The sequence below is a fragment of the Myotis yumanensis genome, unplaced genomic scaffold (genome assembly GCF_028538775.1).
Source record: "Myotis yumanensis isolate MYYU_CA2020_CCGP unplaced genomic scaffold, mMyoYum1.0.hap1 SCAF_1, whole genome shotgun sequence".
NCBI lineage: Eukaryota > Metazoa > Chordata > Mammalia > Chiroptera > Vespertilionidae > Myotis > Myotis yumanensis.
In genome coordinates, this window is record NW_027223752.1 from 224,543,681 (window position 1) to 224,566,699 (window position 23,019).

The window sequence follows — 23,019 nt, forward strand, 5'->3', positions numbered from 1 at the left end:
TTTAATCTCCTAAGAATTCTGGGAGGCGGATGCTTTCCCCTCTGTCAGATGAAAACAGAAGAAGGCATAGAACCTCTAAGTAATTTGCCCCAAGTCTCAGAGCCAAGCAAGTGTGGGATGAGGAGCTGGGCCACGTGCTCTCAGACCATCTGCCCATTTCCTGAATCTCCCGCATGCCAGGGCCCCTTTCTTTCCTTCACCAGCGGGTTCTCTGCTGCCCACAGGTGACTCATCTCAGAGAAGCAGCTTCTTGTCCTGAGTGGAGGTTAGAATGTTTCCCCCGTCTGCCCATTTCCTCTTTGAGTAAATATTTTAAATCAGATTTAAATTTTTTCCTCCTTAACCTTTCTCAATAAAAATAAACCTTGCCCTCTGGACTGTGTCTGCAGCTTCCCGTTTATTTAAGAGTGCCCTTTGCCGCACACACCTCGAGTGCTGGGGAGTGGAGCCGGCCAGAGTGGAGGGCTGTGGTCAGGGCGCAGTGAGGAAGGCCCACAAGCTGGCTCACTTTTCTGCAGCGGCACAGACAGCGCAGGCCCTGGTGCTGACGGGTCCCAGGGGCCATCAGAGCCAGAGTTCCTTTTAGGAAAACAAGGCTGCTCCCCAGGTCTTCACAGCTTTAACCTGGCAGAGGTCTGCCAGCTCCCCCAGGTAACAACCTTGAGAATTGGCTACATCCCAGACAGACCCACAGATGCCAGTGTAAATGCCCACCATCTTCAGAGAGCAGGTGTTGTGGACTTTTTAATGACACAGAAAAGTACAGCGGTTCGCTTGGTTTCTTGTTTGTTCTGTTTTGTTTTTTTTAGGAGTTAGATTCCAGGGCCCTCAGAGACAGGGCAACCGAATGAGAAATAGACACCAATTCCCATTGAATTCCATTTGAATTCAGATCAAACCATTGACTTCCAAGATATTCCATCTTTCCTACCTCACCTCCTCCCGCCTTTTACTTATAATTTAGCTGCCATTTACCAAGACATGCAGGCAGGAAAGATTGCTGTTCAGAAGGCCCTGCAGAATAAAACATGGGAGAGACCTTTTCCTCTGCACCTTCCTCAACCATCCTTTCTCTCCTACTCCCTCTGCCAGAGCCCCCGCCAGTTTGCCAAGAGCCACCCAGGAACAGATTTCCTCCCTGATCTGCAGCATCTGTCTTGCCCGCCCACTCCCATTCCCTGCTAATCCCTCCAAATGCGCTCTTTGCCACAAATGGGCGGGAGACAACTGGGAGCCAGACCGATGCCCATGGCTCCAGCCACTCTCATTTAGAAGCAGAGAGGCAGTCACCTTCATTCCGCCCAGCGAGGTGACGCTGGAGAACTCTCTTTAGTCACAGGGCCAGTTCCAAACTCTCAGCTGGGGAGCCAAGCCTCCCTCATGTCTGTTTGCGCTCATCGATTTCATGCTGATGACTTAGTTATATTTATCTGGGAATGGTTCCGATCTGAGCCCTGGGAAAGTCCGGAGGCTTGGGTGGTATTTATGGCTCAGTAATTGCCTTGCTGTGGGGTCCTGGCTCAGGGAATAATTCTTTGAGCCTGCATTTCTCCATTTTGAAAACAGGGAGAGAACTCTCCCATGCAACAGCTATTTGTCAGGTGCATGGAATCGGCTGATAAAAGAAAAATATTTAACAGATAAATCCTGTGATTTATTTTCTTACTCCCCCCGCCCCCCACCACCCTTTCCTTTTTAGTTGTTCTTTAGCACCCTCGATGTATTCTTTTTTTAAAAAAATACATTTTATTGATTTTTTACAGAGAGGAAGGGAGAGGGATAGAGAGTTAGAAACATCGATGAGAGAAACATCTATCAGCTGCCTCCTGCATACTCCCTACTGGGGATGTGCCCGCAACCTAGGTACATGCCCTTGACCAGAATCGAACCTGGGACCCTTGAGTCCGCAGGCTGACGCTCTATCCACTGAGCCAAACCGGTTAGGGCTCGATGTATTCTTGATACCCCGGTAACCTCTATAGACAACTTTGTACTTATCTGTTATGAACTGGGTGATTCTGTCCCCGGAGTTCCTATGTTGAAGTCTGAGTGAGATGGCATTAGGAGATGGGACCTTTGGAAGGTAATTAGGACCAGATGAGGGAATGAGGGTACAGCCCCCACGATAGAATCAGTGGCCCTATAAGAAGAGGAGGAGACTTAGCTTCCTCTCTTGGCCACATGAGGATAGAAGGTGGCCGTCAACAAGCCAAGAAGAGACCCCCTCACCAAGAACCAAATCTGCTGACACCCAGGTCTTAGACTTCAGTCTCCAGAACTGTGAGAAGTAAATGTTGCTGATACCCAGTCCATTGTATTTTGTTACAGCAGCCAGAGCAGACTATGACATTATCCTTCCACTATTTTTCCTCCAGGTCCCTATAATCACCTATAAACATCAATGTACATGTACATCCATATAGATACATACATAAGCTGTTTACCATTGTTTTCTTATTTTTATATTTTTCTATATCGACTTTTTCCTCCAACATCTAATGGGTTGAATCCCCCTTAATTCACCCAGTTTAGCTCCAATTTATTCTTCTCAAGGGCCACCTATGAGTTTATGGTGTAGCAATGCTATAATTTATTTAACCATTCTCATATAGATGATGCTTACTTTTGTTTCCATTTTTGTTTGTTCATTAGTGTTTACAATTTAGTCCACTTCTGTGTAAAGATGTCCTTAGGCTTTTATTCCTAAGGGATAGATTCCTGAGAGTGGGATTTCTGAGTCAAAAATATATGTATTTTTATTTGTAAAAATGTTACCATATTTCTTTCCAAAAAGATTTCATTAATGCATATTTCTAACCAGAAATTTACTAAAGCCCTTACATCTCCTTAGCATTAGGGCTTGTCACTCTCATTTTTCCATCTGGCCAGTGTAAATTGATGTCTCCTTGTGGCTACTTCATATCACCTTGTTTGCACATGCATTTGAGCCTCTTTTCATATGTGTTGGCCACCTGGAATTACTTTTCTATGAACTAAATTATTAGAAAAAATTCCACTTGATTATGAAGTTATTTTTTTTGATTCATTGCTGGATTCTATTAGCTGATTTTAAAAAATATTTTGCATGCCAAATTAATTGGTTGATTTTCTTTTCAATACTGAATTATATAACTTTTTACATGTTCATGTCCTAGAATTAAGTAACATTTAATTATTATTTTTATACATTATTTTTATTGAGGTATAATTAACATAAAACGTTATGTAAGCTTTTGGTGTACAATGTGTTGATTTGATACATTTATATATTGTAGGATGATTACCTCCATAGTGTTAGTTTATACTAATTTTCCATTTTTAAAACTTAAAACTCAACTGTGACACCATCTAATACTAGTATCTATTTCAATTATGTCTTTAAAGTTACCTTTTCCATCTCCTCTATGATAATTCATGTTTATTTGATTTTTCTAGTTATCTTATGATTAATTTTGACATTTTTAATTTTTTCAAAAAATTATGCATGTCCTTTGTTTTCAATTGTGCATCCATTTATGACTTTTCATCTCTTCTGTATATGTGGTTGTGTCTCCTCTTTTATTTATAAACGTACATGTTTTGCTTTCTTTCTTTTATCCTTAGTAAAGCTCATGCAATCTGTTTATTAGTATTTCCAAGTAATTCAATTTGGCTTTATATACCCTTCTATTATTTTGTTGATTTATATTTCAACTAGAGGCCCAGCGCACGATTAAATCATGTGCTTGTAGGTTCCCCTAGGCCTAACCTGCCATCAGGGCCATGTCTGCCACTCTGCGAAGTCTCAGACGCTGCCGGCACCCCGAGATGCTCCAGAAGTCCCACTCACCGCGGGACCCATCAATGCACCTCCTGGTGAGTCCAGTAGTTGGTCGGGATGCCATGACAACATCACGACCACAGCCTTTTATGATATAGACAATGTTAGATTTTTGTTTTCATTAATTTTATCTTCCTAGTTTTATTTTTTCTTTTTAAGGTTTGTCTTTTTAATTTTTAAAAACTTGATTTCCAGTTCCAAAGAATTAACAACAAAAAAAGCCCCCCAAATAGGAATAGCTAAGCATAATAATTCTTGACTAAAATAGGAATTTTTTTCAAAAGTAAATTGAAATTAGTAGTGTAAAATGAACATCTACTCCTATGTAGATGTTATTGTTGCTCCTATAACATGAATCCCTCTTCTTTTTGTCAACAGAACATTAATTTCCTTCTGGGGACAATCTCTTCTTAACCTCAATCTGTAAGATCCAAGCTCCAAGCTCAAGGTGGAGGCATATGACTCAGGCCTAACTAATCAGAGTTCTACATCTTCTTGGCCAGTCATTGGTTCAGGAATGGGCACATGACTCAAGATGGACCAATCAAATCTCTTTCCCAGCTGTGGGAAAGACACTCTGTCCTGAGATTTCAGGTGAAGCAAGAGCGTCTGGAGGGGCTAGAGAGGCTATCTTTGTTAGCACTTGAAAGAGCCTGTCAGAGAATGAAGTCAACACAGAGGAAGAACACAGAGATAAAGAGATGGATTCTTAATGACATCAGTTGAACCCTTGATCATCCTGTCTGCAGCTGAGTCACCCCCTTTGAACATTCTAGTTATGTGCGCAAATTCCCACTTCTGTTTAGTGTGTCTGAATTGGGCTTCTGTCACACACCATAAGAGGAATCCTGATAGATACACTCCACGTCATGGCATTTTCCACAAGAAACAGGTTCCTGCAGGTCTCTTGGCAGAATGGGGTCAAGTTACCACTGGCATAGTCACTCCACACACTTCAGGCCACGAATCTCTGGCTTTGCCAGCTGCAACCCTCACCGTTCCTGACCCACTCCTTCTGGGAAACGCTCTCGCCCTCGGGCTCTTCAGCAGGCAACTTCCACATTATATGGTTCTCCAAGTCTCCCAGCTCCTCTGGGTGGAACATGCATACATATCCTGTGTAGCATTTGCAGGGCAATAGGACAAATACAGCATTTTTTTTAGGGGTGGTGGTGTCAATTTTACTCAAAGATTTAGGGAGGATAGATTACTTGTAAAGTAAAACATATTCTTCAGAATAAAAGGAAAAATTGATGTGAATCTAGAAGATTTCAACGAAATTTTATGCTTATGGCAGGTTCCTTTGTCCAGTGAGCCCTCAATTATCTGGTGACATATACTTATGAAGTAATTTCTCCCATTTTAAGGAAAACCCTCTCCTGACTCCATAGTCTCCTCCAGCTATGGCCTCTTTAATCAACTTCCCTTATAGCAAAACTCATTCAAAGAGTTGTGTCTAAATTTACTGTGTCTCCTTCTCTCCTGAACACACCCCTATCAGTCTTTTGCTCCCACTTTGCTCTCGTGGAGTCCGCAGTAGCTTCCATGCTGCTAAACCCAATGGTCAATTCCCTGCCTTCAGCTTATGTGACTACTCAAGAATCGAATGTAGTTTGTCAGCCCCTCCTCCTGGAAACACTCTTCCAAGACCTACATTCTGTTCCTTGTCTTTCACAGTGGCCACTCCTTTTCCACCTCCTTTGCTGGTTCTTCTCATTTCCCAGATCACTTACTATGAGATGGGAGCTCCTAGGTCTCAGCCCTTTAATGTCTGCCCTATCCACGTGTCTGATGGGGTGATCTCATCCAGTGCCATGGCTTTATATACCGTCCATATGCTGACAACTGCCAAATTCATGTCTGTGGGCCTTTCCCCTAAATTCCAGCTGCGTGCTTGTCATTCCCACTTGGATATCTAATATGCATCTCGGACTTAACACACTGAATAAGGAAACACCTAATCTTCCCACCACCATCCTGCTCCTCTCCCATCTCATTGAATGACAATTCTACCTTTTATACTTTTAGGCTTCGTGCTATGGAGACATCATTGATTTCTCTTTTACTCTTATACCCTATATCCAACCAATCAGAAAACATCTTAGCTCTATGCCCAGAATTTCCACTGGTACCACCCTGGTCTAAGTTGTCACCACCCACCATCTCTTGCTTATATTATTATCTTAGGCTCCTTACTGGTCTCCTGGCTTCCATCTTTTCCCACTCTGGGTGAGTCTCTACCTAGCAACTAGAGTGATCATTTCACTACTTGTCAGAGTATGCTATTCCTCTGCTTCCCAGTTCACTCAGGGTAAAAGCCAAACTCCATCTGATGGTCTACTGGTCTTCACTTGATCTAGCCACTTTTTTTCTCCTCACTCATTCCTCTTCAGTCATGTTGGATTCCTTGCTGCCCTTCAAACACAACCGACCTGCTGTTGGCCCAAATTTCTTCCTTCTGCAATGCTCTTCCTCAGCTTTGCTCCCTCGCCTTCTTAGCTCTTGGTTTAAATATCACTTTTTATCAAGTCCTTCACTGATTACCTTATTTTAAATGGCATTCTTTTACCCCAATCCTGGTACCTATGATTTATTCATCCCCAACTGTTTAATTTATGCTTATCACCATTTAACGCACCATGATCTAACTTATTTATTCATTTAGTCTCTATCTTCCCAAACTCTACAGTAAGCTCCATGAAGGCAGAAATTTTTGGCCTGTTTTACTCACTGTTGTATCCCTGGTTAATAGCAAGTACTCAAAATGTTATTTGAATGAAACGAATCAATGATTAAAGAATGAATGACACCAGTTAGTTCTCCTCTATCATGATGACTCTTCTCCAGAAAAGTCTGAAGTTCTCTTCAGAATCAGCCCAGAGTAATGCAGGGTTAGGAGCAAGAGAGAAAGAGGTGATAGAAGAGGATTTAGGGCAATTGTCCTGGGGAGGGTGTGCTGGATGGATTTGGGGCTGGGCGGGGAGGCATGGAGAGGAAACCAGGGTAGACTGGCCAGTAGGAGGACATTTTAATAGTCAAGAAAAGAACTGATGATGACTTTGGGGTTTAAGCCTTATAACTGGGACAAAAAGAGAAATAACTAACATGTGGAGAGGAAGCTACCTCTGAGGCAGGATCAATTATGACTTTCCAATCCCTCCCTCCCTCCCTCCCTCCCTCCCTCCCTCCCTTCTCACCCTTCTTTCCACTTTCCTTCTTATTCCCCATATAAGCAAGTAATTTTAATAATTATTTGAGTAGAAAAGCAAAAATATTACTTTTGCTTTTGCATAAAACCATATTTGGTTGAAAAATATTTGTCTGTCTCATCCAGGCTTGTCTCTTTGAGGAAAGGGGTAGTCTTTTGTTTTTCAAGAACCATAGGAATGTGCTAATAAATGTCTCAATGCAATGCCATCTTTTACCCCCAAATGCAAACTCTACAGCTGTATAGTAAGAGTGTATTTTTAATATTATCTTGGCAATAATCTAAGGAATAAAACTCTAGCCTAAGTGAAGTACTATATGATCTCACTTATATGTGGAATCTAAAACAAAATTCATAGAAAAAGAAATCCGATTTGTGGTTACCAGAGGTGGGGTTGGGGGTGGAAAGAGAATTGGAAGAAGGTGGTAAAAATATAGACTTCCAGTTACAAGGTCAGTAAGTACAAGGATGTAATATATAACATGATGATTATATATAACATGATGATTATAACATAATTATGGTTAACATTGCTGTATGATATATTTGAAAGTTAAGAGTAGATCCCAAGAGTTCTCAAGAAAAAAAGCACACATGAAAAAAATTTTTCTATCTATATGAGATGATGGATGTTAACTAAACTTTTTGTGGTAATCATTTCACAGTGGAGGTAAGTAAAATTATTAGGCTATACACCTTAAACTTATACAGTGTTGTATGTCCATTATAGCTCAATAAGATGGGGGTGGGTGGGCTTCTGTGGCCAACTACCTTAGCAATCCTAAAGATAATTTTCATAGTCTCTCTCTCTCTTTCTCCATATCTATTTTTCTTTCCATCCATCCATCTATCATGACAATAGCAATTGTGTATATAGCTCATCTCATTTACATATATATGTAAATTCATGCACGGGGGGGGGGGGGGACCCTCAGCCTGGCTTACACCCTCTCCAATCTGGGACCCTCGGGGATCGGGCCTAAACTGGCAGTCAGACATCCCTCTCACAATCCAAGACTGCTGGCTCCCAACTGCTCTCCTGCCTGCCTGCCTGATTGCCCCTAACCGCTTCTGCCTGCCAGCCTGATCACCCCCTAACCACTCCCCTGCCAGCCTGATCGACGCCTAACTGCTCCCCTGCCGACCTGATCGCCCCCAGCTGCCCTCCCCAGCTGGACTGGTTGCCCCCAACTGCCCTCCCCTGCCGGTCTGGTCACCCCCAACTGCTTTCCCCTGCTGGCCTGGTTGCCCACAACTGTCCTCCCCTGCCGGCCATCTTGTGGTGGCCATCTTGTGACCACATGGGGGTGGCCATCTTGCATGGAGGGGCATGACAGTCAATTTGAATATTACTTCTTTATTATATAGGATATGTTCTAGGACCTGTTTTAGGAGCTTTGCATATGTTAATTCATTTAATTCTTACAACAGCCTTGTGAAGTAGACTAACCGCTGGCTGGAAACCCATCCTAGCAATAGTTCCATGCAGGTGCCTGGCAGGTGGCCTTCCACATGGTGACTCAAGGGTCTAGGCTTCTTCTTTGGGTGCCTCCCTCATCCCCCAGGACTTCAGAGTCCTCTGAGGCACCCTCAGCCAGCCGGTGGGATAAGAGAGGATGAGGAGAATCACTGGGGAAGTTTTTACAGCCAGGCCTAGAATTACTGCACATCACTTCCCCTCCCATTCCATTTGCTAGAGAATTCAATCACCCAGCAGACCCGAGAACAAGGGAGGCTGGGCTGGCGAGAACAGCCCAGATGTGTGTGAAGAGTTGGCACATATTCATCTTTGCTGAACGTGGGTACTAGTATGCTATTTTACACACAGGAAAACGAAGGTCTAGAAGGTTAAAAAACTTGCTTAAAAGTTATATCAGTAAGTTATGGAGCAGGATTCAAACTCAAGCTCAGCCACCAGAGTACGGGCTCCTTATTACCACAACTGTGACGCTGTTCCGCGGAAATTAGGCCAAAGCGACAACTGATCATCCAAATAAATGAAAAAAGAAAGTAGCAACGACTCCCAGGCCCCTAGAATGCTCCCATTTTCCTTCTCACTCTCAACCTGCTGCTTCCCTGAGTGTACAGCCAAGAGGGCCAGAAACTCGGCACAATCCTGCCACCCGCCCTCAGGTGTGTTCTAATCAGGGAGCCAGCCTCAGCCATCCTCCCATAGCCAATGCCTGCCACCCAGAGCGTGTCCTCTTCACAGGAAGCCAGCCTGACAGGTGGGGGGCTACGCGGGAAGGGGTTAACTGGAGGGGGGAGACGGGCTGGTGGCACAAAGACTTTCCAAGTAGTCCTTTCTTCACACATTTTATTTCTGTCTGGGGGATCGTGTTGAGAATACCACAGAATGGCGCCATTTTTTAAGGCTCTCTCATGGGCCCGGGCAGTGGAAAGGGCCCTGGCGACTGCTTCCACTCTCTTCTTGGCCACCCATTGGTGCAGTGACTTCAGACAAATCACTCAATCATGCTTTTGGGGCAAAGTAAGGAGGTTTGGGTGTGATGGAGACAGGTAGAGGGTCTTAGAACCCAAAGTATCTGATTAAAGCTATGGGTCCTCTCCCACGAAATGCACACGCCCACCTAATTTTACAGGAGTTGACAGACTTCCTGAAGGGCATCCCCGAACCACTAGTTAGGGTCGGCTGGACCAGAGGCACCTTTTAGCTCTGATGCTCATTTGTTCCCGAAGGACAGCGCAGCAAAGAAAGAACTGCTTCCCTGGACTCTGCTGCCTCCTCTGGAAGGAAACCTTGTGGGCACCATCTAGGTTCCTGGTTCAGCCTCCGCGAGGTCTGCTCAGCCCTCCCCACAACCCGCCCCCAGACCTGCTGGCAGAAGGCCTTCCCCACAGCCTTATGAAAGCATGAGTCACAGCAGATCCCTCTTCTGATTCAGAGGCAGCTTGTATTTGACTAAGGAGGTTCAGGGCCTTGTTTCCCTCGGTGCCAGCTAATCTTTAAAACCATGTGCTCCTTAGTTCTGGGGGGAGTTTGTGTGCACAGCCTGCTGCTCAGCTGCTCCCCAGGATGGAGGGAGGATGAAGGGGATAGCCCTGCAGCTGTCCTGGGCACTGGAAACCCAGCGGCTATTGTCAAAGGTACGGAAGGACAAATACTGTAAAAAAGCAGAGCTTCCAAGTTCAAAGGAAATCCGGATGTTGTCAAGGTCAGGCTGAGGAAGGAAGGGGCCCCGAGGGAAACTTTCTGCTTCCTTCTGAACCTTGAGTATTCCCTCCACAGAAAAGCCAGGACTCCTTAGCCTTTCAGATCCTCAGAAGTCAGGCTCTGATTTGCCTTTCCAACCCCACCGGCCTCGGGCTCCAGTTAGCCTCCCGTAGGGACCCCAAGTGTGTCCCCAGCTTTTCAGGGTTCATTGCTCTCATCATGCTGTTCTGTCAGAATGCCCTTTCCCTCCCTCCAACCGCCTCGGTTTCATCCTGCCTCAGGCCTGCTTCCAGCTCCACAGTCCTCCTGGAAACTCCTCTAGATCATGGCTAATATCAATAAGCATAATTGCTCCTTGAGTGCCTGCCTTATGCCAGGTGTTTCACAAGCCTTAACACATTTCATTCCTTCAATGAGCTTGCAAGGCAAGTACTACCATCAGCATTTTACAGGAGAGGAAATTGAAGGGGTTAAGGAAATCCCCTGAGGTCATGCAGCCAGTAAAAGACACAACAGCAACTCTTGGCTTCAAACCCGCCAAGGCTTACCCTGTTTTTACCGATGGGCAGGCTGGGAAGCTGAAGACCACGATCCGGAGGACCAGGAGCCAGGATGCCGTGTCTTTAAAAGACCAGCGGCAGGGGAGGCCTATCAGGAAAAGGTCAACAGACGAAGGGCCTCTTGTCAGCGTCTTCAGCCAGAGTCTCCTGGAACCCCAAAGAGCCATGAAGATAATGATAATCATCATCACAATTCATTAAACAACTGCTTTGGGTCAGAATTCTTTCGAAACCTTTGGACAGGTATACACCGCTGTCAAGAAAATCCTGCAGCACGCATGGAACGTCAGCCCTGAGATCGTAATCACAGGAAACATAGTGTTCCGTTTCCTAAGCAACCGTAATTCTCTCTCTTTCCATCCTGCCTGGCCCTTTATATTACAGTGGGATCCTTGATGGCTGGAGTACAAATCCGAAATGCTCTTCAATAGCATCCAAAGTTGAGGAGCTATTTAATAATACCCCTGGCGACCCTGACCCTCTGTAGCATGAGGAGCAGGGAAGGACCCAAGCAGCAGTTGTCTGAACCTGCTTCTGTTCCTGTTGACACTGCTGGGTGAGCAGGCCAGCTCATCCCATAGTCGTCCGTGCATATGCACACACGGACATCTGCGTGGTGACTGGCTGCTGTGGTCCCACCCGCACCCCTGCCCCCTTCTAGGCTGAGGTCTCCTCTCTCCAGTCCTGGACACTTTGTGCATTATTCTTACCTTGCCGCACTGTGACCATCTGCTCACTTGAGTGCTTCGTCCACTAGACTGTGAACTCCTGCAGAGCGATAACCATGCCGTCATGGCCATCCTCATCAGGGTGATAGTTCACATTCTTCAGCACTAACTGTGTGATGGACACTGTGTTAAGGCTCCACATGCATTGTCGGAATCTAGTCAAAACAACCCTGTGAGGGAGGTGCTCTTAGAGTTCCCTGGGGCCATTTGATGCTCCGCAGTCCCAACACGCATGCGCAGCAAGGTCTCTCTTATTATAAAAGCTCTTTGAATAAAGCTATTTCGAAGAATTATTTTCCCCCTTTAGCAAAGGGACTTGTCTTCCCGAGATAGAAACTTTTTGAGAGGAATTTTTAAAGAGCTCCAGTGCAATGTCAAAATAATAGTTAGGGAGTGTGGGGAGATAAAAGACAGGCAGACCTAGATGCGAAACGGCCTCTAATGGGCTGCATGACCTTGGGCATGTTCCCTCACCACTCTGATCCTCAGTTTTAACAAAGGTGAAGTGGGGGTGATGAAACCTGACTTATGGCCTTGGGAAAACTAGGGAGAATGTAGGCACAGTGTCTCAGTGTCTAGCAGGGTGCATGACCCATGGTAGATGTTTAATACATTGCGATTATCATCATCATGATTTTCAGGGTCGATACTCACCCTTTAATATTAGAGAGTAATTCAAGCTGGTGTTGAGACTGAATTTATGTCAAGGCAGTTTTCAGTTCTCTACAAATCATTAGCCAATGTTCCCTAAGGCAGAGAACTACTTCTCCCCTCATAAATTCAGAAATGACTTAGTATTAGAACATGAACTTGCCATAATAGACAGATGAGGATGTTGGGGTCTAGGGTTAAGATCTTTTACGTCCTCAGAAGATTCACGGGGACCCACTTTAGATTAGGATCACCGTGAAAACTCCTGCTGTGGGTCGGGAGCTCTTGGTCCACAGTGGCTGGGAGGCCTTAGGAGCTGCATGGAGGGACTCAGAGGCGGGCAGAGAGCCCTTGGGAATGTCTCCTGGGTAAATCAAAAGGCGAACTTTGGGAATGCTCATAAATAACTCCTGTTGTGTTTTAGGTTGCATCTGGCTGGTTGGCCTAGTCATTCCTGAGCCCAGGCATCTGCCTGCCGCCCGCCCGCAGGATGAACCCAGCCCCTGCCTAGGATTCCAGGCTGGGCTCCTGGACTTCTGCCAAGTGCCTTGGGCAATCACAAGATGACTTGGGGGCTGAGAGATAAGAGGCTTAGACAAATGTCTTTAACCTCTCCCTGGCTTTCCCATATCAGATGAAAGATGCTAGCAAAGACACAGCCTCCAAGATTCTTTGCTGGGGGGACCACTTGGGGCTACAGGACTCCTGGGATTCTTGGAGATCCTTCTCTCCAGCTGGCAGTCACCACACCCTGGGTCTTGGCCTGGGCAGAGGAGAAGGGAGAAGGTTAGTCTCCCTACCCCCAGTTTAGGGGGAACAAGTTTACTCAGGTTGCTTTCTATACCTGGTAAGGATGATGTAAGAGATCATACTGAGGGTAGAAAACAGAAGAGACAATTTGAAGCCCAAACCATTGAAGAGCTAAACCTCTCAGTCAGGTTAGCAGCTGGGACTCCCAGGGGCAGGAGTATGCGCTCTGACCTGGCTCCCAAGGACAACGGTTGGGGAGCTTCCTGGAGATGGCAGCCCCCAGCAGGCATGCTCCAGGCACAGTTCAGCCATGGCACCTGGGCCAGGCCTCTCAGGCCAGGTCTGAGGAGCACCAATGTGTCTAAATCAAAATCTGTGAAGCGTGTTCCTTCTGTTTAGTCACTCCACCTCCACCCTCTCTCCCATCTTATCTCTCACCCATCTAGCTATTATTTTGACATTGTATTGCCAATCTTTACACTTCAGTTCAAAAAGCATACCCACTTAATTTCTCAGGAATGACAAGTTCTTTTGCATTAAAGGGAAAAAAATAGGATTGGTTGGTGTTTCTACCAAATAGGGTGTTTTTTTAAGCGCTTTAAAAAAAAATCTCAGAATAAGATGCTTCAATTTGTTCTGATCTTCCTCGTCCATTCAAAATGTTTTTCAGACCTGGCCAGTGTGGCTGGGTGGTTGAGCATTGACCCACGAACCAAGAGGTCCCTGGTTCTATTCCTGGTCAGGGCACATGCCTGGGTTGCAGGCTTGGTCCCCAGTAGGAGGCGTACAGGAGGCAACTAATCCATGCCTCTCTCTCATTGATGTTTCTGTCTCTCTATTCCATCTCCCTTCCTCTCTCTCAAAACAAAACAAAACAATAAAAACATTTTTAAAAAAGGTTTTTCAGGGGCCCTTCATTCTGAAACCAGATTTTCTTTCCCCTCATACATTAAATAGAAGGTGTTTCTCTAACATGTGGCAAGTCATCTTCGCCTCTAGAATCAATCACTCCTCGTGCCCTTAATTAAATCTTCAAGTTGGAAACTATACAGTGAGATCCCTTATTCAAAATACCAACAGAAAACACAAGCGGGCTTCATTGCTCCTTGTGGTATTGCCAGCTTTCCACGACCTGACCCGTGGGCCAGGACCTTTCTTCAAAGCCCTGCATATACTTTTGTAGCTGGGATGCACCGGATGAGGACAGAGGACTGTCTCCGGTCATGAAAGATGTTGGAACATTTCTTTATACAGATGGAAACATTACCCCGGCGGTGAGCTCCGATTCCTGTTGGAGTCTGACTTGAGTTGTCTTTTGTTATCACAAGGTGTGGACTCCAACTGCAGGATTACAAGTAGCCCTGTTATTTACAATATTTGAAAGGAGATTAGCTGGTGACTCATGCGTCTTGCAGTCATATTTTGCAGAAGAGTGAGAGTCATGTGTGGTCATACAAAATGCAAATATTCTCACAAATAAGACTAACATCTGTACTCTCTTCCTTGAGCAAGCTGTGTTCATTTTCAGGGAAAACTTACCAATGCATTGCTTTCAGAATATATGCTATGTTTTTTCTTCCATAACCTTTTTTTTTGGTTTTAGAAGGGGAAAATATCAATTTGTTTGTAATTAACACAGACTTCTGGAGTATAAACAAGTAAGTGATAAGTTACAGGGAAAGCTGGTACTGCCACAAGATGCCTGTGAAAAGAAATTTGATAGTAACACCTTTGGTCACCCTTACACCTAGAACATGCAATGCAAAATTTAAGACAAAGATGGGAAACGGTGCAAGTGATAAACAGTTTAACTCCAGTTTTGGTGCTTGGCTGCGGACAGCTCTCAAGCCCACCGCTCCGCCTTCCCTGTCTGCCCCACATCTGGACCAGCCGATGGGAGAGCCCAGTGCCTCCTCATTGGCACCACTGGGGCATCCAAACCATGTGAGGCCCGGTCAGTGTGCAGGAGGCCTTACCCAGCCCCACCGCTAGTCACAGTAACACCCCAAGCCCACCTCCTTTCCCTGCTCTTTCCAGACTTTTAGAGAGCTCCTTGGAAGCCTGCCTTGCACTCCCCGGAAGCCTTGGAATGTGAGGAATCAACCTGTTCATAACCTCTTGGCATATGTGTGGCATCATTGGTTGTGTGTGTGTGTGTGTGGGGGGGGGTGTAGTCCACACGCCTCTGAGGGGTGATCATAATACAGTATGATCCTATTAAAAAGTTTTTACACATGTACACATATTAATAATTATAATTGTGAGCAGAAAACAAAACCACAGAGAAACACACTGGAACACTGACAGTGATTATCTCTGAGCAGTAGGAGGATATGGGTAGTTTTGTCCCTCTTCATATGTCTCTGTATTTTCTAAAATTCCTGCTATAAATATGTACTATTTTATATGTAAGAAAAAAGTAGTAGCATGCAATCAAGGGTCAGGAATATTCTGCCTTGCTCTGGCCAGGTTGCTCAGTTAGTTGGAGTGTCATCTTCTACACCAAAATGTTTTGGGTTCGGATTCCTGGTCAGGGCACATACCTAGCTTTCCAGTTCTCACTCTCAAATTAGTAAAAAATATATCCTCAGTGAGGATATTTTTTTAAAAAATTCTGCCTTAAGTAAGAGAAAAGAAGAAAAATGCTCAGATCATTTTGATTAGTTTTGTTAACTTTACTAAATCCTGAAGAACATACACAGAAAAACCAAATCAAGCCTCTCATGATCAATTCTTCCCCTCTGTCTTAAAAAAAAAAAAGAAGCATAACTGCATGAAGTTAAGTTTCACCTTTTAAGAAAGTTTGAATTTAATCTCTGAAACTATTTGGATGAAAATCAGCACATGAAACACATTTCTGCTAACACACACACACACACAACAAGAACCCTTATCCTCAGGACTCAAAGGCTGAACTGAACCCTTTTAACCTAGAATCAGTTAAGAATGTTAATTAAAAAGGTATTAACATTAGCATCCTGTATGTGTGTGGCCATTCCCTGGGAGACAGAGGCTGATCCTGAGAGAACTTGTCCAATTACCACCTGGAACAGGGTCTTGGGGAGATTGTTGAACTACCCCCCTGGGGAGAGAAGCATTCCCTTGGCCATCTATCCTTTGGGGAACAAGGAGTTAATTGTGCTACCAGCAGAGAGGAGAACCCTGCATAGATTTTGAGCTACATTAACTCTTTGAGGTGCCAGACTGGTTTTCTCTGAATCCCTGGTAACTGGCAGGAAATTAAAGAGTTTCAAGAACTGGGGAGGGGAGGAAAAGGGGTGTTACTCCAACAGGCCAGGTTCTGAAGACTAGCTTTAGGTGGCTCGTGGTAAAAATGCCTTGTGAGTGTGCTTAGGAAGTGTCAGCGCACAAGACCTGAATAAAAACCACGGTGATCCCAATGCAAAAGTGAGACTTAAAGAACCCCCTACCTGCTGCCTTTGCATGGGACGTCCTCAGGTCTCCGCTTTACCCTTCCCTTCCCAGGGTTCTTTTCGTTCTGCCCAACCTAGAGAAAGGTGAGTTCGTTTGCTCTGCTGTAGAGGTAAACTTTCACCCACTGGATTTGTGTGTGTTTCAACGTCTCAGAAACAGGGCCCGGTAAGGCTGTGGGGCAGGGGGATTCCCCAGCCTCCAGGCACCCAGAGGGAAGCCCTTGCTCAGCCTTTGCTTCACAAACAACCATCCCCACTCAGCCACAGGCCCCGGGGTTTTGAGTCAGAACTCTGGGCACCAGCTGAACCCAATACGAGCTGCCTCCCATTCGGCAAGGCCCACACAACCTGCTGATGACAGTGGCTTGGCTCTTGCCAAGGAGAAAATTATGTAAATTAGAAGCTCAAGTGAGAACAGTGCGTGTTAAGTCCTGTCAAGCTACAGTTGTCAGACCAAGTCTTGCATGTCACCAATGGAGCCAGGGCGAAAACCAAGTCAGGTCCCGTCACGCCATGTCTCCCAGGCACTCATCCCAGTCCCCATTCTCCTGGCGGATGCTCCTCCGTGTTAGCGCCTGAGCTTTGCAGCTTTGGCTTAGTCCTCAGCCCAAGTAAGAACACAGGGGACTGAGCAGTGCTCCAGGGACTGCTGGGGTGCAAGGCTCAGGGCCCCAGGGACACGGGAGAGCAGGCTAGACTAGGGAAAGAAAGGGAGACAGGCAGCGGTGAAGGCACCGGCACCCAGAGAGAAGAGTGTACCTGCGAAAGCTCTTGTCCTGGGCCTGCAGTACGGCAGTCGAGCTGGCTGGCCCCTCAGCCCACAGGCCCACTCAGCTAGTGGGGCTTTGCAGCCCAGCACCAGGTGTGACGTGACCTGGGAGGCCCGGGAGAGCCTGCAGCGCCGCCTGGCTTCCCGCAGGCCAGGACTGTGCCTTCGGAAAGTTTGCCTTGATTCTGCACTCTTTGTACTTATTGGTATTAAAACGACCCCAAGTAGTTCATTTCACTTTCAGAAACTCCCCAGGCCAGCAGCATCTGTCACTGGGAACTTGGCAGAAATATAGAACGCCAGGCCCCATCCCAGATGCACTGAATCAACATCTGCAACTTAAGAAGCTCCCAGGTGACTCCTGGCACATTAAGGACTGAGCCAGGGCCTCAATCATTGGTTCTCAACTTGGCTGTACTTTGGGGGAAGTTTAAAATATACGGATGCCTGTGCTCTGTCTCAGAGATTCTGACTTCATAACAGGGGTTGTGGCCTGGGTATCCGGATTTTTAAATGATTCCAAGGTGATTCTAGCTGTACGTTTTGAGAACCAATACCTACAGTATTTTCAGATTTCTCCTAGACCAGTGGTTTCCAAATTTTAATCACAGGAATCACCAGAGGATCTTGTAAAAATTCAGATTTTCATTCCATCGTCCTGAAGGAACGGAGCTTCTGCAGTTCTGTGAGCCCCAAGAGGACACCAATGCTGTGAGTCTAGTCCAAGGTCCTTACTTTGAGAAGCAAGATTTTAAGACATATCAGAGTGATCATTTGGAAAGAAACACAGTGAAATAAACACAGAAAAAAAAAATCCAATTGTGCAATACCTGGGCCCAAACAGTAGGGTAGTGTGGGAGAAAGAACTTAGATTCAGAAAAAATAAACAAATGGGACTATATCAAACTAAATAGTTTTTCATAACAAAGGAAACCACCAACAAAATAAAAAGACAACCTACTGAGTGGGAAAACATATTTGCCAATGATACATCTCATAGGGATTAATATCCAAAATTTATAAAGAACTCAACACCAAAAAAAATCCAATTAAAAAAGGAGCAAAGCACCTAAATAGATACTTCTCCAATGAGGACATACAGATGGCCAATATGAAAAGATGCTTAATGTCACTAAGGCAAACCATAATGAGGTATCGCCTCAAACCTGTCCAATGGCTATCATCAATAAATCAATAAACAAGTGTCAGCAAGAAGGTGGAACAAGGGAACCCTCATGCATAGTTGGAGGGAATGCAGATTGATGCAGGCACTATGGAAAACAGAATGGAGTTTCCTAATAAACTGCCCTATGACCCAGTAATTCCATTTCTGGGTTCTTATCCAAAGAAACTCAAAACACTCATTTGAAAGAATATATGCACCTGTATGTTCATTGCAGTATAATTTATGATAGCCAAGATACGGAAGCGACCCAGTGCCCATGAATAGATGAGTAGGTAAAAATATGCTGGTGCAACTCTGGACAGTGTGGATCAGTGGGTCAAACATTGGCACAAAAATTATTATGTCTGTGAAAGAACTCAGGGTCATGGGTTTGATTCCCCATCAAGGGCATGTACCAGGGTTGCAGGTTGATCCCTGGTCAGGACATGTATGGGAAGCAAATAATCCATGGGTCTCTCTCTCTCTCTCTCTCTCTCCCTCTTTCTTTATACTCTCTCCCTCCCTTCCACTCTCTTTAAAAACCAATGGAAAAAAATATTCCCAGGTGGGGATTAACAAAAAAATAATGATGGTACATAGTATATACAATGGACTATTACTCAGCCATAAAAAAAGAATGAAATCTTACCATTTGCAATAGCATGAATGGTAGGTGAAATAAGTTAGCCAGAGAAAGACAAATACCATATATGTCACTTGTATGTGGAATCTAAAGAACAAAATAAATAAGCAAACAAAATTAAAACAGACTCATAGGCAGAGAGAGCGGACTGGTGGTTGCCAGGGGAATGGGGCATTGGGGAAAAGAGGTGAAGGGATTTAGAAATACAAATTGGTAGTTACAAAATATCACAGGTTGTAAAGTACAACATAAGGAATATAGTTAATAATATTGCAAAAACCATGTATGGTGCCAGGTGGGTACTGGAAATATCAGGAGGAACACTTTGTAAATTATATGATTGTCTAAGCACTATGCTGAAACTAATAAAAAATAATATTAAAACTAAACTGTAATTGAAAATTAAAAGTTAAAAATTATACTACAAGAAAATGTTCTTGAAATCAAAAAAGATTTGAAATTACATGTTGAAAGAGCACACCGCAAACCTTAGAAGATCAACACAAAACAACCATTACCAAGACAAGTTTTAGTTAATTACTTGGCTTTAAAGAAAAAGAAAAAAATCCTTAGGAAATATAAGCAAAAACAGCAAGTGACTTAAAAGGGAAAGATAATTAGATTATCATTTTATTTTTTTAGACAAGAGAAATTAGAGTAACATATTTAAGATATTCAAAGAAAGAAAAGTGAACCAAGGATTTTATATCCAGCCAAACTTACTTTCAAGTAAGAATGATACCTATAAGCTGTTATCAACATGCAGACTTTGGATATTGTTTCTCCCATGAACCCTTCTTCAAGAATCTACTAGAAAACAAGCATTGGACATCCAAATGCTTGGGTTAAGTACATAAATGATTATAGATACTTTATTTCATCATATCTGTGTCCTTGAGGTTATTCATCTATATAAAAGCCTAATATGCTGTGTCTGATCAATCAGTCGACTGCTCAACCAGTCACTATAACACACACTGACCACCAGGGGGCAGACACTCTGACCAGTAGGTTAGCTTGCTGCTGGGGTCCAGCCAATCAAGACCGGGAGAGACCAGCTGGACACGTCCTGGAGGCCTCCCGTGGTCCCTCCCCAGCCAGGCTGAAGGACCCCACTGGTGCATGAATCCGTGCACTGGACCTCTAGTATAGATATAATATAAAAGAGCTAAAGTAAAAGCACTGTAGTCTGTATTTGAATTGGAAATTACCTCTGAACACTTGAAAGGCCAAGTAACAACGACAAAGCTAGTAACAATGAATAGCCCTAACAGCCAGATGGTGGCTTTGAAATATTGTTTTCCACTAAATGATACCAGAACCTTTTGGAGAATTGGCTGATTTCGGGTTTGGTGTGGGAAATATACACAGTGAACCTGGAACATACCTAATAGCAAGCAGGCTTCCAATGATGACTAGAATCATGTCAAAAGTACATAGCAGCCTCCTTGAAGGGGTTCTCATTGACCAAAGATAGGCAACCTGAGCTTCAATAAGGATAAAAATGGCGATGGATTGAGATCCATAAAATACCGTATTTAAACCCATGATGTTCATAATGATATGTACAAAATAACTGACCATCTTTGAAGAATGATAAGGGACCAGCCCATTGTCTTGATAACCGATAAAGGTTAAAACTCACATATTACCTGGCTTTCCTATATACACTATCCAAAATGATTCAAATACAATTTGCCATATTACTCACTAAAAAAGCAAAACCATATGATTATTTCAATAGATGCACAAAAGGCATTTTATAAAACTCAACATCAATTCCTAATAAAAATGATCAGCAAACTTGAACTAGAAGATAACTTCCTTAACTAGACAAAAAGCATCCATAAAAAAACCTACTGTAACATCATACTTGATGGAGAAATAGTGAATGCGTTCTTCCTAAAATTAGGAACAAGGGGGATATCCGCTCTTATAACTTATACTTAACATTTTATTGGAACTTTTTACTAATGCAAAAAGGCCAGCAAAAGAAACAAAGGCATCCATATTGGAAAGGAAGAAGTAAAACTGTCTTCTTTCACAGACAGCATCATTTACATGCAAAATCATAGGGAATCTACAAAAAAGCTATGAGAACTGATCAATGAGTTTAGCAAGATCACTATATAAAAATCAATTGTATTTCTGTAAACTTACAGCGATCAGTAATTGAAATGAAACAATAGCATTTATAATAGCAGTAAAAACTATGAGACTTAGAAAAAACTCTGACAAGGGATGTAGGAGACCTGTATACTGACAACAAATGCAGAGCTATACTGTGACAGCATTACTGAGCGAAATTAAAAAAACAGCACACTAAATAAATGGAGACATATACCATGTTCATGGAGTGGAAGATTAAATATTAATGTCAATTCTACCCAAATTGATCTATGGATTCAATGACATCTTGATCCAAATCCCCGAAGTCTCTTTTGTAGAATCTGACAAACTGATTCTATAATTCATATGTGTGAAGAGCTGAGCTGAGAGTACAGAGCTGCCAGGTGTCGAGTAGTGGATTAAGGTAACAAGCCAAAACCAAAGTAACAGTCACTTACTGCAACAGGAATCAAGCAACTAAACTGGAAGAGTGCCACCCTCCTCTTCCATTTTCCCCACGAAACAGCTCCGGTTGAAGGACAGGTGGATCAGCACAGATGTGGGGAATTGTCTGAATGCTCTGGGAGCCCCAACCAAAAGGCTCTGTATTGTGGGCCAGGAGGAGAGAGAGGGGGAAGAGATGGGAGTGGGAGAGTACTGAGTGCTGTGTCAGAGTGGAGACAAGTGTCTTCAGGTCCTCCCCACACCGCCACCTTGAGGAAGAGAAGGCCCTGACAGAGCCCCATCAATGGAGGGGCCTGGGATGGGAATGCAGAGACCTGTCAGCAGGGCCAGCCCATCCGGGACTGCCACTCCTTTAAGGCTGCAATGCACTGGCTGTGCACCAAGTTGGGTGTGGAGAGGGCAGCTTTTCCCCATGAGGCCTGTCAGGTCAAGCCTTTGTAATCACGGATGGTCAGGCCTACAAATAAAAATTACACGTAGGTTTCCAGCCAGGAGCCAGACTCCACAATGAAAAGATGCAGAGATACCAGAATAACCAAAACAACTTTGAAAAAGAACCAAGTTGGAAGGCTAAAACTACCTGACGTCAGGTATATGGACATAAAATGGTTCGTAACATTTTCTGTAATTAGCTACAGCATCTCTCTCATTTTTGATGTTGATAATTTTTGTATTTTCTTCTTTTTTCCCTCATCAGCCTGGATAGAGGTTTATCGATTTTATTGATATTGTCAAAGAGCAAGCTTTTTGTTTTATTGCTTTTTCTCTATTGCTTTGCTTTCTATTTTCTTGATATCTGCTCTAATCTTTATTATTTCCCTTTTCCCACTTACTTTCAGTTGAATTTTCTCATATTTTTCTAGTTTTTAATAGAAGCTAAAACCATTGATTTGAGGCCTTTCTCCTTTTCTAATCTAAGCATTGATATATAAATTTCCCAATAACTACTACTTTAGCTACATTCCAAAAATTTCAATATGTTATGTTTTCATTCAGCTCAAATACTTTCCAATTTTCCTTTTCACTTATTTTTTGATCCATGGCTTATTTATCAGCCTGTTAGTTTCCAAATAGTTCAAGGTTTTCCCAGGTAGCTTTGTTATTGATTTCTAATATAATTCCATTATAGTCAGAGAACATACTTTACATGGCTTGAATCTTTTTAAATTCATTGAGACTTGCTTTATGGCCCAAAATATGTTCTATATTTATAAAAAGTTCTGTGTGCACTTATGAATGTAAATTTTGCTGTTGTTGGAGTATTATATAAATGTAATTAAATTTGGTTAATAATGTTTTCTTACTAGTATATTCTTACTGATATTTCTGCCTAGCTTTTCTATAAATAATGGTAGAAAGGTGTTGAAATTGCTATGATTTTATATTTGTCTGTTTTTCCTTGCACTTCTATCAGTTTTGCTTCCTATATTTAGAAACTGTTATGAGTATAAATGATTAGGTGTCAGGTGGATTCTTGGAAGTAGAGTCTGGACGGTAATGTGCAAGGTGTCCACACAGTGGCTGAGTGTTTATCTTAGTGGT

General features: G+C 43.6%; 1 protein-coding gene across 1 annotated transcript in view; it reads right to left on the reverse strand.

Annotated features, from left to right (window-relative positions):
• Window positions 1-10,766, reverse strand: part of STIM2 (stromal interaction molecule 2) — a 215,712-nt gene extending 204,946 nt beyond the window's left edge. The window contains exon 1 of the mRNA XM_070398328.1: window positions 10,752-10,766. The gene's annotated coding sequence lies outside the window, so the exon portion shown is untranslated. The remainder of the gene's footprint in view (window positions 1-10,751) is intronic.
• Window positions 10,767-23,019: the final 12,253 nt, after the last annotated feature.